At 41.2% G+C, this 15,907-nt stretch overlaps 1 long non-coding RNA gene across 1 annotated transcript; it reads left to right on the top strand.

Moving 5' to 3' along the window:
• Nucleotides 1–4,060: 4,060 nt before the first annotated feature.
• LOC135295284 (uncharacterized) lies at nt 4,061–11,966 on the top strand. Its single transcript, XR_010357328.1, has 3 exons — nt 4,061–4,139; nt 9,820–9,953; nt 10,309–11,966. It is a non-coding gene; the product is annotated as an uncharacterized LOC135295284 (long non-coding RNA).
• The last annotated feature ends 3,941 nt before the right edge of the window (nt 11,967–15,907 follow it).

Raw genomic sequence — 15,907 nt, 5'->3', positions numbered from 1 at the left:
TTCGGGCTGCTTTTTTCATAGTTCTTTTCAGAGGTTTGTCACATTATTCAAGATTGTAATAGATTCAAGATAGGTCTCATTTCTCACTAATTCAAGATAATTCTAATTTCTCACTAATTGAGACTCCTAATGACTCTTAAGTGAAGACAGATGATTGTGAGTCAGCATTGATTTACCTGATACTTTCTTTCAAATAACCACATTTAGTGTGATTATTTTGTGTCCTTGTATAAAAGTGAGTGTGGGAGATAGGCTTTGGTTATCATGGTTGATTGTTAGCTAGCTACTTCAATGTAGCATGACATGAGATGGCTTCTCCTTTTATCAGGGGGCTTAATTTTGAAGCTGAATTTTGTCTCTGTTTTCTCTCCCTGGAAACTTTTTTTGCAAGTCGCATTGGAAAACACATTTTTTTTTTTTTGTGGTACAATAAAAGAAGTCCCATAGAGACACATATGCTGGTTACTTTTTATTAAAAAAATCAAATCCCAACAACTCCACAAATGATTAGCTGGCAAGAGGTTTGCCCCTGAAAACTTGGCAGATTCAGAAGGAAAAGGCAAATGCAGTGTAATCAATGGAAAAGTATTTGTTTATCACTTTATAGATATATTTATTGTTTATGCAGACAGAGAGCAAAATCTAAATGGTATGTGGTGTAAGATATATTAAAAGCATTCTCTGCACCATGTTTTGCTTTTAAACCAAAATGACATATTTATTCTGTTGGTTTGCTCCTGTCTGTTTGGTACTCCAGATTGCACTGTCCTTTCCTTGCCTTGTAATTAACTTGTCTGAATTTGCTAATTCCTTTACATCTTTCCATCCATACTGTGACATTGGTGCTTTCTATGAGACTTCTTTCATGATTTTTTCATGATCATATCCTGCTTTCTTACATCTGTGGTAAATAGCACTGAGATGTGGCTGATTCACATTCTAATACACACATCCCAGCCAGCAGCCAAGCCCCACACAGCCACTCACTTCCCCATCAGTGGGATCAGGAAGAGACTCAGAAGGGTAAAAGCCAGAAAACTTGTTGGTTGAAATGAAGACAGTTTAATAGGGAAAGCAAAAGCCACACACATGACCAAAGAAAAACAAGGAATTAATTAATTGCTTCCCATGGGCAGGCAGGTGTTCAATCATTACCAGGACAGCAGGACCCCATCATGTGCAATGGTTACTTGGGAAGACAAACACCATCACTCCAAATGTCCCCTTGTTCTTCCTTCTTCCCCCAACTTGATATACTGAACACAATGTCATCTGATCTGGAATATCCCTTTGGTTGGTTTAGGTCACCTCTCCCAGCTGTGTCTCTTCCCAGCATCCCACACAAAACCAGCACAGCATCTATGACTGTATTAATTCATGGATAGATGTTTATGTGACTGGGAGGAATGTGCTCTGAGCTCGGAATGAGTTTTTAGGACCTGGTAGATTTAATGCAGTAGCTCCAGACAGGACAGCCCTGACCAACTTTGGTGTGGTTTTTTTTTTTGGTTGTTTTTTTTTTTTTTTTTTTTTTTGTTTTGTTTTGTTTTGTTTGTTTGTTTGTGTTTTTTTTTCCTTTTCCTTTAAATTAACCTCTGTATTGCATCCTAGAATGTAGAACAGTGCAAGAGCAATTTAACATTTTCCCTTTATCTTGTTGCCTTGACCGTCTGCTTGAGAGGTAAGCCCATCCTGCCTTTTGTTCAGACACTGTGGTAGCTCAGTGACTCGGCTTCCTTTCATAGCTGCAGTTAGCTTGAAAATGAAACAGGCAGGGTACAGTTAATATTTAGGACATCTGTGCTAAGGAGAGACCTTTTCCCTAGAAGTACCAAGGAAGTATTATGTTGTAGAGCTTTGGAATACATGTAAATTAAATTTCCAGGTCTCAGGTTTAGTCAGAGATGCTACAACTCATGAACCCAGGAGCAATAGCATTTCTCATCTTTACACTCATTTCTCATCTTTACACTCATTATTCCCAAGAGTAAAGGAAAAGCACAACACATGATGTGCATGTTTATTCTCTTTTAATTTAGGATAATATTAACCAGCACTCGATGCGTTTGTTGAGACAAACCGAACATTAGTCACTAAAAGGGAGCTGGAAAATAGTAGTAGTAGAAACATTTGCTTCCCCCAGCCCACTCTAAGATTGCCTCCCACGTTAAAACTGATTGAAAAAAAGGAGTCTGATATCTGTTGGGCACCAGTTGAAATGTACAGCTTGTGTGACTCCTCTGAGAGAGCACGTGGGACACTGTGGCATTGCAGCTGCAGTTAGAGCCCTGCTTGGCAGTGTTTATCAGGGGTTACTATCTCACCCTGAAGAAAGGTAGAAAGGTCACCAAGTCATTAGGGTGAATTTTTTTGCTCCAAAAACTTGATTTTGAATTACTGCTCCAGATCAAGTGACTTAGATGTGTAAATATTTTTGGTTCATTTCTGGTGTCAGCCTCTCATTTGGTCTTTGACCTAGTTTGATTTTTTTTTTCTTGAGCATAGCAATGGCTGTAGCCAGAGAGAAATTTTGAATGCTGTCTCTTTGTTTTTTTCCTTTCTTTTTGATTAAATACTTTCCCTGATGGGCTTTATTTCTCTTGGCAATTATTAAAATCCATGTTCTCTCTTTCCCTTATCTCCCTGGCTATATGCATCAGTGGAGTGCTTAGTTTTCCTGCACTGTCTATGGTAACACACCCTGGTGCTGCGTCGTCTCTCCTTGAGAGTTGATCTTTTGCACTTTCTTTCACTGTTTATCTAATGTCCCCTGAAGATGTGAAGGGAACAAGTCTTTAAGAAGGCATTTTTTTCTCTGTTTGAACACATTGTTTCTAATCTCCACACTGTTTGTTTATTTGTTTTCTATTTTTTTTCTTCCCAAATATGTATAACATTACTATTTCTTCTGTACCATGGAGCTGGGGCACTTAGACAAACATTGGATTTGGAAAGAAATTCAAGCTATCTGCTCTTTTCTGACCTCTCATTCCTAGGGAAGCACACTTAGACTGTATCAAATAGATCTGTACTTTTTAGGTAATGTGTGAAACAACTACATAATTTCAAGTGGGAAATAGCAGAAATGGCAGGACAAATGCATCTTTAGGACCCTGAGATCAGCTCAGTTGGTCTGAGCATGGTGCTAATAAAGCCAAGGTTGCATGTTTTATCCCCATATGGGCCATTCACTTTAGAGTTGGACTTGATAATGCTTGTGGGTCTCTTCCAACTCAGAATATTCCATTATTTCAGTTTAAAGACCTTACTGAGAGGTAAAGTTTATATATTCTGAAGTGGCCAATAAGCAGACTATTTGGGAGTTACAAAAAACAACATTCATCTGTCCCTTTAAAACAGAAAAAAACCTTGGCAGTTAACTCCCCTACATATTGCCTCCAGGAACAAACAGGGAAAAAGCTAAAGAGCTGTCTGGACAGGGACACTCACAGTGGGAAAAAACTTGTGTGCCATATGTCCCCCTTCCATCTGTGTATGCTCTCTTCTGGGTCGTGACATCTGGTTCTGCTTGATATCTGGCTCTGATTCCTGTATTTTTAAAGTAAACGGGACTTAATTCTCCTCAGAGACTGAAGAGAATAGACCACATGCTGACTTTTAAAAGAAAAGCCAAGTTTTTCATAAAAATATGTTTCCTCATCCTAGATCTGAATGGCTTGATACACATATGCATTTAAATGAGCCAAAGATGTGCCAGCACCGTCTGCTGTCACTTTTAAAAAGCTGCTAACTTTGGCATGTTTGACATTTTTGGAGGGTTGGACCATAAAATTTGTTGGGTACTGAAATTAGAAGATGAATTGGCTTATTATTAAGGAAAGGATCACATTCAAGAGAGCAGGCAGCTGAGGATGGGAAAAGATTGGGTGGGTGTTTCAGGGTGGGGGTTAGTGAGCCATAGAAGCTGGCTGTGGGGATCCTGAAAGCCCTGGAGCCGTGAGCCACACCAGCCTTGTGCTGTGCAGTGCCTCCACCTAGTGATGCCTGAGACTGAAGCTCTCCCCTTCCAATAAAAGCCACACTGTTTACATGAGCTCATAATGAAGTTCTGCTGCTAATAATGCCAAGCCACAGCATTAAATAAAAAAAGCACACCAAGAGGGAGCAAAAAAAGGAAGGTATTTGACAACTGCTGTTCTGAATGATACTGTAATTATTTTTAGTGCTTTTTCTGTCATTTGTAAGAACTAGCAGGGAATTTAGCAGAAAATGAGAGTTTTGGCCTTTGAGTCTGTGCAACCGTTAATCCAAAGCCTCAGAGCTGACTGGGATATGGGGAGTAGTAGAGCTCTGCAGAGCTGTGTTTCTTACTTGGCCTCCAGCATATGTCAATTAGATCTAATCGAGCAACTCTTGCCTTGGTTATTCCAAGAAGAAGACTGTGATTGGAGACCACTTCATCTGGCATCAGCATTCAGCAGATCTGCTGTGCATAATGGCTGGAGGATCATTACTGGCCATGTGCTACCCAGGCAACTGAGAGTCCTAGTCCTATTTACTTGACATAGTGATAGATGAGGAATTTGTGCCTAATTTGATTATCTGGTCCCCTGAGCTGGGAATAAACTGATCCAGTAGTTCCATGGTGAGAAAATCTTAGAGTCTTGGATGCTGAAATGTTTATAGGAAGCCAGATAGCAAATGAACAGTAGGCCCCTGGAGTCCATGAAGAAGAGCTGTCTCAAGGCTGCCATCAGAGAGGAGTAGTCAGTGCATCATGAAGATCATCTGAAATGGAACATCACAGCATTCTCAGGAGCAGAAAGCACTGGCTGCCTGAAATGACCAATCCTCAGTTCCCAATCCTTACCTTGGATAGTGTGGTCAGATCCCAAGGGGCTTGCAAACTCTTTTTCCTAATGATATGTAGTGCTTTTTGTTTTTTACCCCCTAATTAATAATCTATAGCCACAGGGTTTGTAAGCTGAAGACAATTTGCAAAACAAAAGTGATCGGGTGGTTTCAAAGTCTATCTAGGATCTTTGTCTGTTAAAATATTGTTGTTGTTAATATTGATATCAATAAAAGTGCAGCCAAATCAAAAATCCTGCCATGGTTATGGCTCAGGGAAAATGATTCTGAGTTCCAGAACTAATGGTGAGGATGAGACTGCAGAAAGTGGTATCTCAAAAATGTGCCCATGCACCCTCAAAAATGCAGGGCTGCCATGACTGAATTATTCTGTCCCAGTTATGGGAGGCTGTGAGCAGTTGCTGGTATCTTTGGATATGCTAAGAGTTATGGATGAGAATGGCTTAGTGGGTTTGGTGAGGCTTCAGGAGTCTGCGAGTCAGGCCATGCATTTTTTTCCCCATTCTTCATTTTATCTCTTTTCCTTGAAACCCACCAAAAAGATTGCCTCTAGCTGGCCTCATACTCAGCATCACACAGCTGTGTCTCTCAAAAAAACAACCACCTTACTCATATGTTTGCACTTGTAAATTGCAACAGCTCCTAGCTGGGATTGGCCTAGAGCACTTGAGACATTTCTCTCAAGGATGTGAATAATACAGGACAGTGGCTATTTCCATTTCTAGAGTAGGTGGATAGTAGGAGACGGTCTTCCATAGGAAATGAAATGAGAATTTTTGGTCACATTGTAATGGGAGTTAAGTCAAAGTACATATTTTGCAAAACAAAACATGTCATTTAAAAAAATAGCCACATGACTTCTTTGGTAGCTAAATACTATTTCAACTGAGTAAGATGCTAATTGGAAAAAAAACCAGAATTCTTGTACTGCTTTGCAAAAATTTGACCTGGACTTGGCAGCATTATGAAGTCTTTGTGGCCTGGCCGGGTGAAGAAGGGAGGAGGTGAGGAAGAATCAAGACAGCAGCACTGTACATAATTACTGATTATGATCATATGTTGCATTTTGAGCTACTTGTGGGACACGTGAAGCAGGAAAGTGCCATTTTATCTTTGTACCTACCCCTCTCTAACCACAAATGTACTGAATATGGACATATTCATTGCTCTTGGCTTTTTTATTTGAAGATAGCTCAAATCAGCCTGATGATCTTCTGATTTCCTGAGTGGGGCCACCTCCTGGATTACCATGTTCCTTTACAAGCCCCAGTGTAGCGGAAATTCCCTTGCCTTACATGTGGAAAGGATTTTATTCTTCCACTAAAAGCTCCTGGTTTGGTGTCAGCAAAGTATTTTCCAGCTGTGAGTGCAGAGGTGGGCCTTTTGAGGTGAGCTGTAGTAGGAATGACTTTTGACCTACAGTGAAGAGACGCACCTGTATTTCATAAAGGAGTGGAGGCTATGCCCTCCTGCAGGTGATCATAAAACCCTAAGTGGAGAAACCAAGGCTTTTGTCATGTAATGAAGTTTAGTTACAGATGCTGTGAGTCCCCACTTTCCTCCAGCTAGGGGCTGGAGGGAGATGTGCCAGCTGCAATAGCTCCAGCTGACCTGTTGTTCCAGCCACGAGCTGTCTCACAGCCAAAGGACAGAGTTTACTTCCAAGGGCTGATGGGAAAAACAGGAACAACAAACACTGGAGGAAAGCATGAGAAATGCTGTGCAGAGTCAGGCCCAGCTAACCCAGCCTGGCATTCTGCCTCCAGCCGTGGTGAAAGGAGTTCCTGAAAATCAGACTGGCATCTCAACAGCTGCCCCAAGCTGCTGGGCTGGCTCTCACATTGGAAGCTCCACTGACAGGACACTGCACATATAGGAAGTCCATATGGGCTCCTGCAGAGACCAGGTTTTGAATGGGAATAAATAGACAAAACATGAACAGGCTCAGGACATTCCTGGTGGTGAGAGCCTTTGAAGGCTAGGGCAGTACTGAGGTAGGGTTACAGTGTGTGTTAGATTTTATTTTACTCTTTGTTTCTCTTAATAGTCCTTATCTCAGAAGAAGGACTTAGTTAGATGGTCTGAAGCAGCACAGCTGCTCTCACATTTCTATGGCTTGAACTATGAAAGCAATCCAAGGATGGAGCTATTCCATCAAAGTTTGCTGCCACTGTTGGCAAGCGTTCTTTTTAGTCTATTTTTTTACGTGTCATTTATTGATAGCTTAATTTATAAATGGCAAGTATTGGAAGGAATAATCTTGTCTCAATTTTAGACTCATCAAAATTCAGCATTGTCTACTTTTGTCTATCGCTGCCTGTTTCTTTGTGTCAACAACATTTGTTGTCATTGTCCATTATGTTGCCACAAGAAACTCCACAGATGCTTTTTATCCTTCTATAAATTTGACATTTTGCCATGATTTCAGTAATTCCAACTAGATGTTTGCTGTTTCAAGATCTGGTATTTCCGTTGTTTATTGCAGTAAATTTATTTGTCTTTTCAAGATGTAATGGACCATCTGAAGGGACTTAGTGAAAATCACCTTGAAATATTTTGCAAGCACAGGTTCTATTTTTGTTGTCACTATTCTATTGTCTTAGTCTTTGGAACAGAAATATTTATTTTGTTTTGATGCAAATGATACTGGTTCCTGTTGGACTTTACATTTTGACCTAAACTTCTGGGTTCTTCATCCTTCTCATTAATTTACCCAGAATTTCAGTCAGTAGAAGTTAACTCCTTCTTTCCAGACTTTGTTTGACTCAAATGATCAAACCAGAAGAAATAGGTAGAATATTTTTAATAAGAAGACTAACTCAAAGACTTCAATATCTCCCACCTATTTTTTTATGGTTCTATAATGTAGCAATTGCTTTACAGATATGTTTTCTTCATTGGTTTGTGAGTCAGGGGCTTGCTGTTCTACTTATGACTACTTTTAAATTGTGTCTTTCCAGCCTTTAGCATATGAATTCATAGAAAAAGGGTGCTAGTTATATAGAGAGATAAAATCAATTTTCTGGTTATATTTTTATGAGAGACTGCCTTTTCTGCTGAGCTCTTAAAATTCAAACTGTGGCTATCCAAAGGTCAGATCTGACACCTGAGGTTTTTCTGGGGCAGAGAACCAGCTTGACAGAAACATTTTGCTGATTTGCCAGTATTGATAAGCTTTGCGATAACAGCAGGACGAGGGTCTGTGGAAAGATTCTCCACACAAGCACTCTCATTCAGAAAATTTCTGATTTTCTGAAAAAAATAGTATAAATTAATTTGTATGAACACAGTATTGCTTCTGTGATATCCTGTGGAGGTAGAAAAGTGCCTATGGACAATTTCTTTGCATGAATTTAGGTACACTCACAACTCTCAGAGGGAGAGGGTTGGGCCAGTCTGATTAGTGGCAGAAGTTGAGGGCCTCTAAGAAACCCAGAAAGACTTCTACTTTCTTATTTGGCTACTCTTGATTAATCCTTACTGTTGAATTTAGAGGTAATTAATGGGAAATTCTTACTTCCACCCCCAGTCATGATGTAAGCTGGCCATCTGCCTTCTGAGAATAAGCAGAAACAGCAGAAACAGCTCTGATGATACAAAAAATCTGAATGCATGCTGCACGCCCGCTCAATTCTTCATTCTCTTACTGGCCTTGTGGTTAGAGCAGTCATTAGGAAACTGGTGACCTCCCTTGCCCTGAAGAAGAATGTCTCCCCCAGCTTCTCCTAGGACACTTTCTGCTTCTTCTGAGGCACCTGGCAGAACTTGTACTTGGTAGTACAGATTTGGTTCTTGGAAGCAAATATGTGAGAGCCCAACCCACTTAAAAGGAGTCAGAGCCTCAGAATATAAATTACTTATAATGTCCATCCCCTAAATGGCTGGAGCCAAATTCACTCTTGGCCGTTCTCTGTTTTCCTCATGACTTATACATTCCAAACAAGTAGCATCCCAGTTTCGGGGTACAGGATGGAGTGTTCTTCCTCAGATGTAGAAGTCCTTACAAACTTAGAAATTGGGTCTTCTGGTTTCTGGTTAATTTTCTGACTGAAAGCCTTGTCTGGGCATTGTGGATTGTTCTCAGTCTGAGCTGTAAATCACTTTTCTTTTATGAGTCTTGATACTGTCTGGGAGTGCAGTGTCTGACCCAACCAACTCCATGTCCCCCACCTGTCCTGTGACATCTGCAGCAGTGTGGGAATGTTTGCACTGAGGCTGCTGAAGCAGTACAGATCACCCTTGGCCTGGCCTAGCCTATGGTCCATATGTTACCTAGTGTGTAATTCTGTAATGTCCCCTGAGGATGTCAGGCAATTTTTTAAGATACAAGAGCCTCAAGATCCTCACTGAGCGAATCAGTGCTCTGGACAGAGGGTGTGACCCTCATTTGTGCCATTATCCGACCCAGCATTCAGGGTTGCCTGTGCTTGCTTGGGAGTCCAGTACACAGTGCACATTTACTCTGGAATCAAGAGTATGTGAAGGCTTACCTGCTGTGATTTGTCAGTCTTTCCAGGATGAATATTCACTGAACTCATATGCATTTTTTCCATTTCCTTCATAATTTCTATTACTTACTTCTACTTCTACATTAGGGATGTTTATGTACCCTGAGAGATACCAACACATCCACACTAGATGACAAAACAAAGTGTACTTGAATTTTCCTTCTTTTACACTTACTTGCTTCAGCTGCTCTTTTGAAAATAGAAAGGAGGTGAAATATAGTTTCTCCTTCACACTGAGGTATAGTTTCCACAGCAGTGAAAGGACCTAGAAGTGCCCAAATCTGCTGCTTTTTCATGCACATTTTTTCCCCCAAATCCTCTGCTTTAATGCAAACAGATCCTGCAGTTGAGGCAGTGGCCCTGCCAAGCTGTGCAATGTGTCTGCAGTCTAGACTTTGCCTCTGTGGAACAGCAGTTCCTTCTTATCTCACTGGCAATTTGAGCACAAGGCAGGTTTCATTTTCTTTTGCACTCACAGGGTACAGAGTGACCAGTTAGCAAAAGCCAGGAGGCGAAGGGACAAGAACTGAGGTGACGCCTGTGACAGAAGACCATGGATCCAGAGAAGTGCTGCTTGAGCAGCATGACCACTGGCCCTAATGTGCAGCCTAGGTGAGTGAACTGAGGTTTCAGCAGAGCTGTGTGGTCCTGTGGGACTTAAGTGGCTAGTAAGAAACACCAAGGAAAAGACTGCCAGAAAGCCTGTTTCCCAAAAGGGCTTTGACACAGCACTAAAAGTGGGATTTGGAATGGGAAACTGTCTGTTGGTATAAAAGATTAAATTTCTTTCCTTAGAAATACAAAATCTTGCTACATTGCATTTGTTCAAAATTCATCTGTTTAATTGTCCCCTCTCTGGAGAATAATTTTTTACATATATCTGCATTACTCTATATTTCCGTACACACAGAATGCCACAAAGAATGGAAATTTGTTGTTGTGAGCCTTTTTTTTTTTCCTTCCCTAGATGTTTTTTCTGCTCCAAAGTAAGAACAGAGGGGAGGAAATGAGCAAACCTTTCCCAAAAGCACAACTTGAGACCTTACAGGAACAAATCTCCAGACTGCAGGAATTCCAGGTTTCATGGGAAAAAAATTTTCTCTTTTGGCTCTTAGCAGAACTATTAATCACCATTCTTGTGAGATGAAATTGAATAACTGACAAAACCAAAAAAGGAATATAAATTCAAGTGAGAGTTGCCTACACTTTTGCATTTCTTCTGTTTCCCTGTTTATGTAAGAAAATAAGAGCCATCATACCAGCTTGCACAACTTCCCCCACCCACAACCCCCAGGTCTTTATCCTGTTGCTAACCAAGAGCACAAACCATCAATAATGGGTGAAGAAGAGGATGATAAACTCTGCCAGTATCAACCACAGGGGATGGACAGCCTCAGTTTAAAGCAGCTTTTCCAACAGCACCTTAAATAGTGATCAGTGTGTTTCTCCTTGAGTCACACCTCTTGAAACCAACTGTGCATTCACTTTACTAAAAACTTCACACAGCAATTAGTTTTGGGTTTTACTTACGTGAAAGAGTAGTGTTTTCTGCTTTAACTGTATGTCTGATCATTTCCCTGTTTCCTTTCTCATGAGAGGTACTGAAAAATAGGTTCCAGTGTAATTTTTCCTGATGCTGAAAGTCCTCTCCTTTCTTAGCCACAGAGTGACAGACAATTTGGTTTATTCTTGTAGCAAAGCCCTCTTTGCCTCTGAATACCCTTACTGCTCTTTTTAATAACTTATTTTCATGCTATAATATATTTTTCGTCAGTGGAGACCAGAATCACACCCAGTGCTCAAGATAAGGATGTGTTGCATCAGTATAATAACATTTCCTGTTTTGTTCTCTGTTCTTTTGCTAGTAACTCTTCATAATCTCTTTGCCCTCTTGGTAGCTTCTGAACATCAGGCTTTTTTGCAGAGAACATCCAAAATTACCTCAAGATGTCCTTTCCATGTCCTTTTCCAGCGAAAGATGATCACTTTGTATGTGTTTGTAGGATTATTTCTCTGGGAATAGGGCTTTGCTTAGTTCAACAGCTGAAATAAACCAAATAAAGGTGGAGGACACCTGATCTCATGGCATTTCCCATGAAAATGTATCTACTGTTCCAAAGCAATCATTCTGCTACAGAACTGACTGGCATTTCAGTTTCACAGGATCTAGGAAAATTCCAGTGTTTGGGCCTCATCCTGGAGCCTCAGTCCTGGACTGGTGTGTTTGGAAGGGACAGGCGGAGAGTACGACTGTTGGGTTCTGGCATGTGAGGCTGAGATGTGGTGCAGGAGGACAGAGAGGGGCACCTGCTCATGTCACACAGTGCAGAGCACACTCCTCGCTGCTGATGTGGGAGGTCTCAGACAAGCTTGTTTCTGCAGGCTGTCAGCTGCAGAGGATAACTTCAGGGAGTTTGGCCTGTGTCATAGACCCTGAGAGCAGTTGGGCAGGAGTGCTGGAAACCTTCAGCTCTTTGAAAGCACTGGGTCCTCAGAAGCTGCTAGCAGCCTGCAAACTCTGCTGCTGGCTGTGGAGATGAGGTGGAACACAGATGCTTACAATTGACATTTTTGGATATGAAACAGCCAAGAACTAATCTCCATATCTGACTGAACACACGCTGAGTACTCGTATTTCTAGTGTAGGCATTGATCAGCTGCGGGTTAACCTCCTCATGGAGGAGGCAGGAGCTTGGGATCCACTGCCTCAGAGAACTGCCTCACAGGAGTCATGGACCCAAAATCTGAAGAATAAATGACTTTAAACAATGTTTATGTTGTTTATGTTTTGTCTTATGTTGACTCCATCATTCAGCATTGTTTTCTTGTAGAATTGTGGATTGTCTATATTATAATGTCTATATCCTATGGGGGAAGCACATGGGGTAGAGTTTCTACTGTCTTGCCTGAAATGTGTGCTTCTTACTGGCACGACAAATTTTTGAACAAAGACTCACAGATATGTGAAGAAGTCCTGGTGAAGACCTGCCTGTGTTTACAACAGGCCATAGTTACACACAGATTCCTTTCCATGTAGAATCCTACAGAAATTAGGATTTTGGCATGGTTGACAATGGGAAAGTGAGTAATTGATACACCAAGACCATGTTATGTGGTGGTAGTAGGCATGGTGACTGTGGATAAGAATAAATAGCTCACTTTATATTGATGGCAAAAGAAGATTGGCTCCTGAAACAGCTCATCTGCCAGGAAGACTTGCAGGAAATCACGTGGAAAACTGTAAGAAGGTTTTTGATCAAGAAAGGATTCTTGGTTAGTGAGGGAAGGCAAAACAGATTATGCTGAGTTTCTATTTTCATGATAGAGAAACAAGCCTTAAATCTGGGGTGATAGGTGCTAAAAGGCACTCTTTGGTATCTCTACAGTTTACAGAGGTAGGCAACAGTCTATGTTCTCAGAATTTCTTAAAGCTGGCCAAACTGGGAGCATAGAGTACAGTTAACAGCCCATTTTCTGACATAGTCTATTCTAATTTCCATGCGAATAGCTGCCAAAAGCCAGACCTGGAGAAAGTTTTCAAGTTTGTAGCCCTTCCTGTTTTGACAGGTGCTTTAAGTTCTAAGAATTAAGTGCTCTAAGAATTTCCGAACTCTAGCAGAGGAGTCTTTGGTGTTTGGATGCCTGGTGCTTCAATATACAAAACCTAACAAATACGCCGATTTTTTTATTATAGAAAAAAATTACTTGGGTGATATTTCATTTTTACGAGAAGACTTGTTTTTCTTTCCAAAATACTTTAAACTTTCAGGGAATGCAATCTCTAGGTTGCAGCCAGATCTGATAAATGCAGTTAGATATTAAAGAGAAAAACAGTTCTTCCAAAAACCCAGTCCATAACCTAGAGAAAAAAAAAGATATTTTCCTAAGTAGTGGTATTGTAATTTTTTTTTTTTAAATAACTGAAGCTCTGCTTTTGAATGCTGTCAGTATGTCATGACCCTCTTTTATCAGTAAGACATTAACTCCCGGTAATTCACATACATAAAGGAACAAACAAGACTGTTTAGTAGATGTCTTTATAAACAATATAATTTGTCAAGAAATTATCTTCAGTTACTTTCCAGAGAATTGAAATTCATTTTAGTTGTGTAAATCAATAACAATTGTGTCTTATGCATCCGAGTTATGATTTCCAGAATGTCACGTATTTGTAGATATGTCTTCCTAGGAAATTGTGTAGAAAAATTCTTCTCTATTCTCTTGGATGAGGTCAGATAAGAACAACAATGATGTGCTAAATAATTGTTTCCTCAGCAAAGAAAAATGGAGTGGGTGCTGCATGGAAGGAAGTGCTTCCCATGCACTCTGGGGGAGTGTTGGCTGTAAGGACCTGGGAGGTCTGGCATGAGTCTGTGATGCTGCACCAGGAACTGACCTCTTTAACTTAAAATTTGGAAGATTTCACTTATGGACATCTTGTTTCTGCCCTGAAGTTATTTGGACACAAGAGTGATGGTTACTTCAGAGTTGTGTATAAACTTTGGATAGGCTTTTGTGTATAAACTTATGATAGGCTCCTTGCCCAAAGATAATTGCCTGTTCAGACTTGTCATCACCTCTGTACTGTAAGGCATTCTGGCATCTAAGGACAGGACCACCTGTGGGAATGGAGGATTCTGGAGCCTCAGAAAAGTGTTTTAATTTCTGTAAGAGCAACAGATGTGCTGCGCAGATCCTTTCTGTGGTAGGGTTTTTGGTCTTCCCATGGGGATCCTGCTGGTGGCCTGGTGACATTCAGACATTCAGAACAGCTGCTGTTATTTTCATTCTGGCTGGCTGTATCCAGACCCTGTGGGATGGCAGTGCAGCTGCTTTTGTTTTGGGGCAAGGCATGAAGCAGAGAAATTTAGAATTTCTTTAGAAAAGGAAACAGGTTTTAAGACACAAAGGCTTTGTTAGTGATGTTATGATTTTTGTTTGAATATTATCCTTGGTCTGACAAGATCTAACTATCATTGTTAGATCTTTTATAAACTGGTTGTGATCAAATGGAATACCAAGTAATGTACCAATGTGCAAGCCAAAGGAAATACTTACTTGCCATCCACATAAAAAAGCACAGATATGATTCTGGTTACTTTAGCCAATTACTTCCATCAACATAGTCACTTTTATTTTACATCCTCTGAACTGCAATACATTATCTGGCAACTACAGTGGATTTGAAAACCTTATAAGATGCTTAATACTTCTGGCTTGGTGGGATGAAAGAGCAAGATGAATAGGGTAAAAATATTGATGGCTTTTTAAAAATTAAATCCTTATTAATCCTTTGCTGTCTACATGCATGCCCTCACTTACTGCTGTGTGGGAGCCTGCAATGCCAGTCGACCTTGCCTGGCCACCATGGCCCCACCAAGCTGCTCTGTTACCCTCTCAATAGGACAGGGGAAGGAAATACTACAAAAAGTTCATGGGTTGAGAAAAGGACAGGTGGATGACTTACCAATTACCGTCAAAGGAAAATCAGACTCAGCTTGGGGAAATTGTTTTAATTTGCCAATTATTAACAGAGTAGGATAGTGAGAAAAACCCCAAACTAATCCCATCCTCTCCCAATCCCTCCCTTCTTCCCAGGGTAAATTGCACTCCCAAGTCTCTTCCCGTCTCCTCCCAAGCGACACAGGGGAATGGAGAACAGGAGTTGTGGTCAGTTTGTAATATTTTGTTTCTGTTCCTTCTTCCTTCTCACATTATTCCCCTATTGCAAAGGGGGTGTCCCTCGCTTAGGGGACACTTGACAAACTTCTCCAGTGTGGGGTTTCCCATGTGCAAGAGTTTCCACAAACAGCTCTAGTGTGGGTCTTTACATGGGCTGCAGCCCTCAGGAACAGACTGCTCCAGTGAGTGTCACCTTCCAGAAAACCTGCTTTTACATGGGCTTCCCTGTGGCTTCAGCTCCTGCCAGGAATCTGCTCCAGCATGGACTTTCCATGGACTACAGCTTCCTTCAGGTCACATCTACCTGCTCCAGTGTGGCATCCTCCAAGGGCTGCAGGAGGGCAAACTGTGTCATCAGGACTTTCAGGCATGTCATCATGTCTGAAAGTGATTCTTGGCTCCAGCACCTGGAGCACCTCCTCTCTCACAGAAGTCTCCTCTGTACCTTCCCATGTTTTGCAACACCCAATACACCCTGGTTAGGAATGTATCCACTTACAATGTCTTCTTGGGGTAAATGTCTCAAACTTCTCAATGACAGGAGCCATCAGAGCTATTTGGGGACCAGCCCCTCCATCACCCACAATGTGGGTGATGCTAGGGCTGCATGATAATGATAAAGGCTGGGGGAAACCTTTTTCCTGGAAACAGTCCATCTCTATTAGAATACTATAAACCTTGAAAAATCTTTCTAATTTCCCTTTTATGCAAAGCATGAGGTGCCTTTGCTACCCACAAGAAGGGCACCATGACACAGGTGAACAGGAAGAACCCTGAAACTTGAGGAGGGTGGATCCCCATCAGCCAAAAAACATTAGACCTGGCACAGGTGTGGGCACAACCCAACACCCTTCCATCCCACCATTTGCCAATTCCATCAGAGC

The sequence above is a fragment of the Passer domesticus genome, chromosome 2, assembly GCF_036417665.1.
Source record: "Passer domesticus isolate bPasDom1 chromosome 2, bPasDom1.hap1, whole genome shotgun sequence".
In the NCBI taxonomy this organism is placed as follows: Eukaryota; Metazoa; Chordata; class Aves; order Passeriformes; family Passeridae; genus Passer; species Passer domesticus.
The sequence above is the reverse complement of the archived record's forward strand: the minus strand, read 5'-3'. Positions and strand labels throughout refer to the sequence as shown.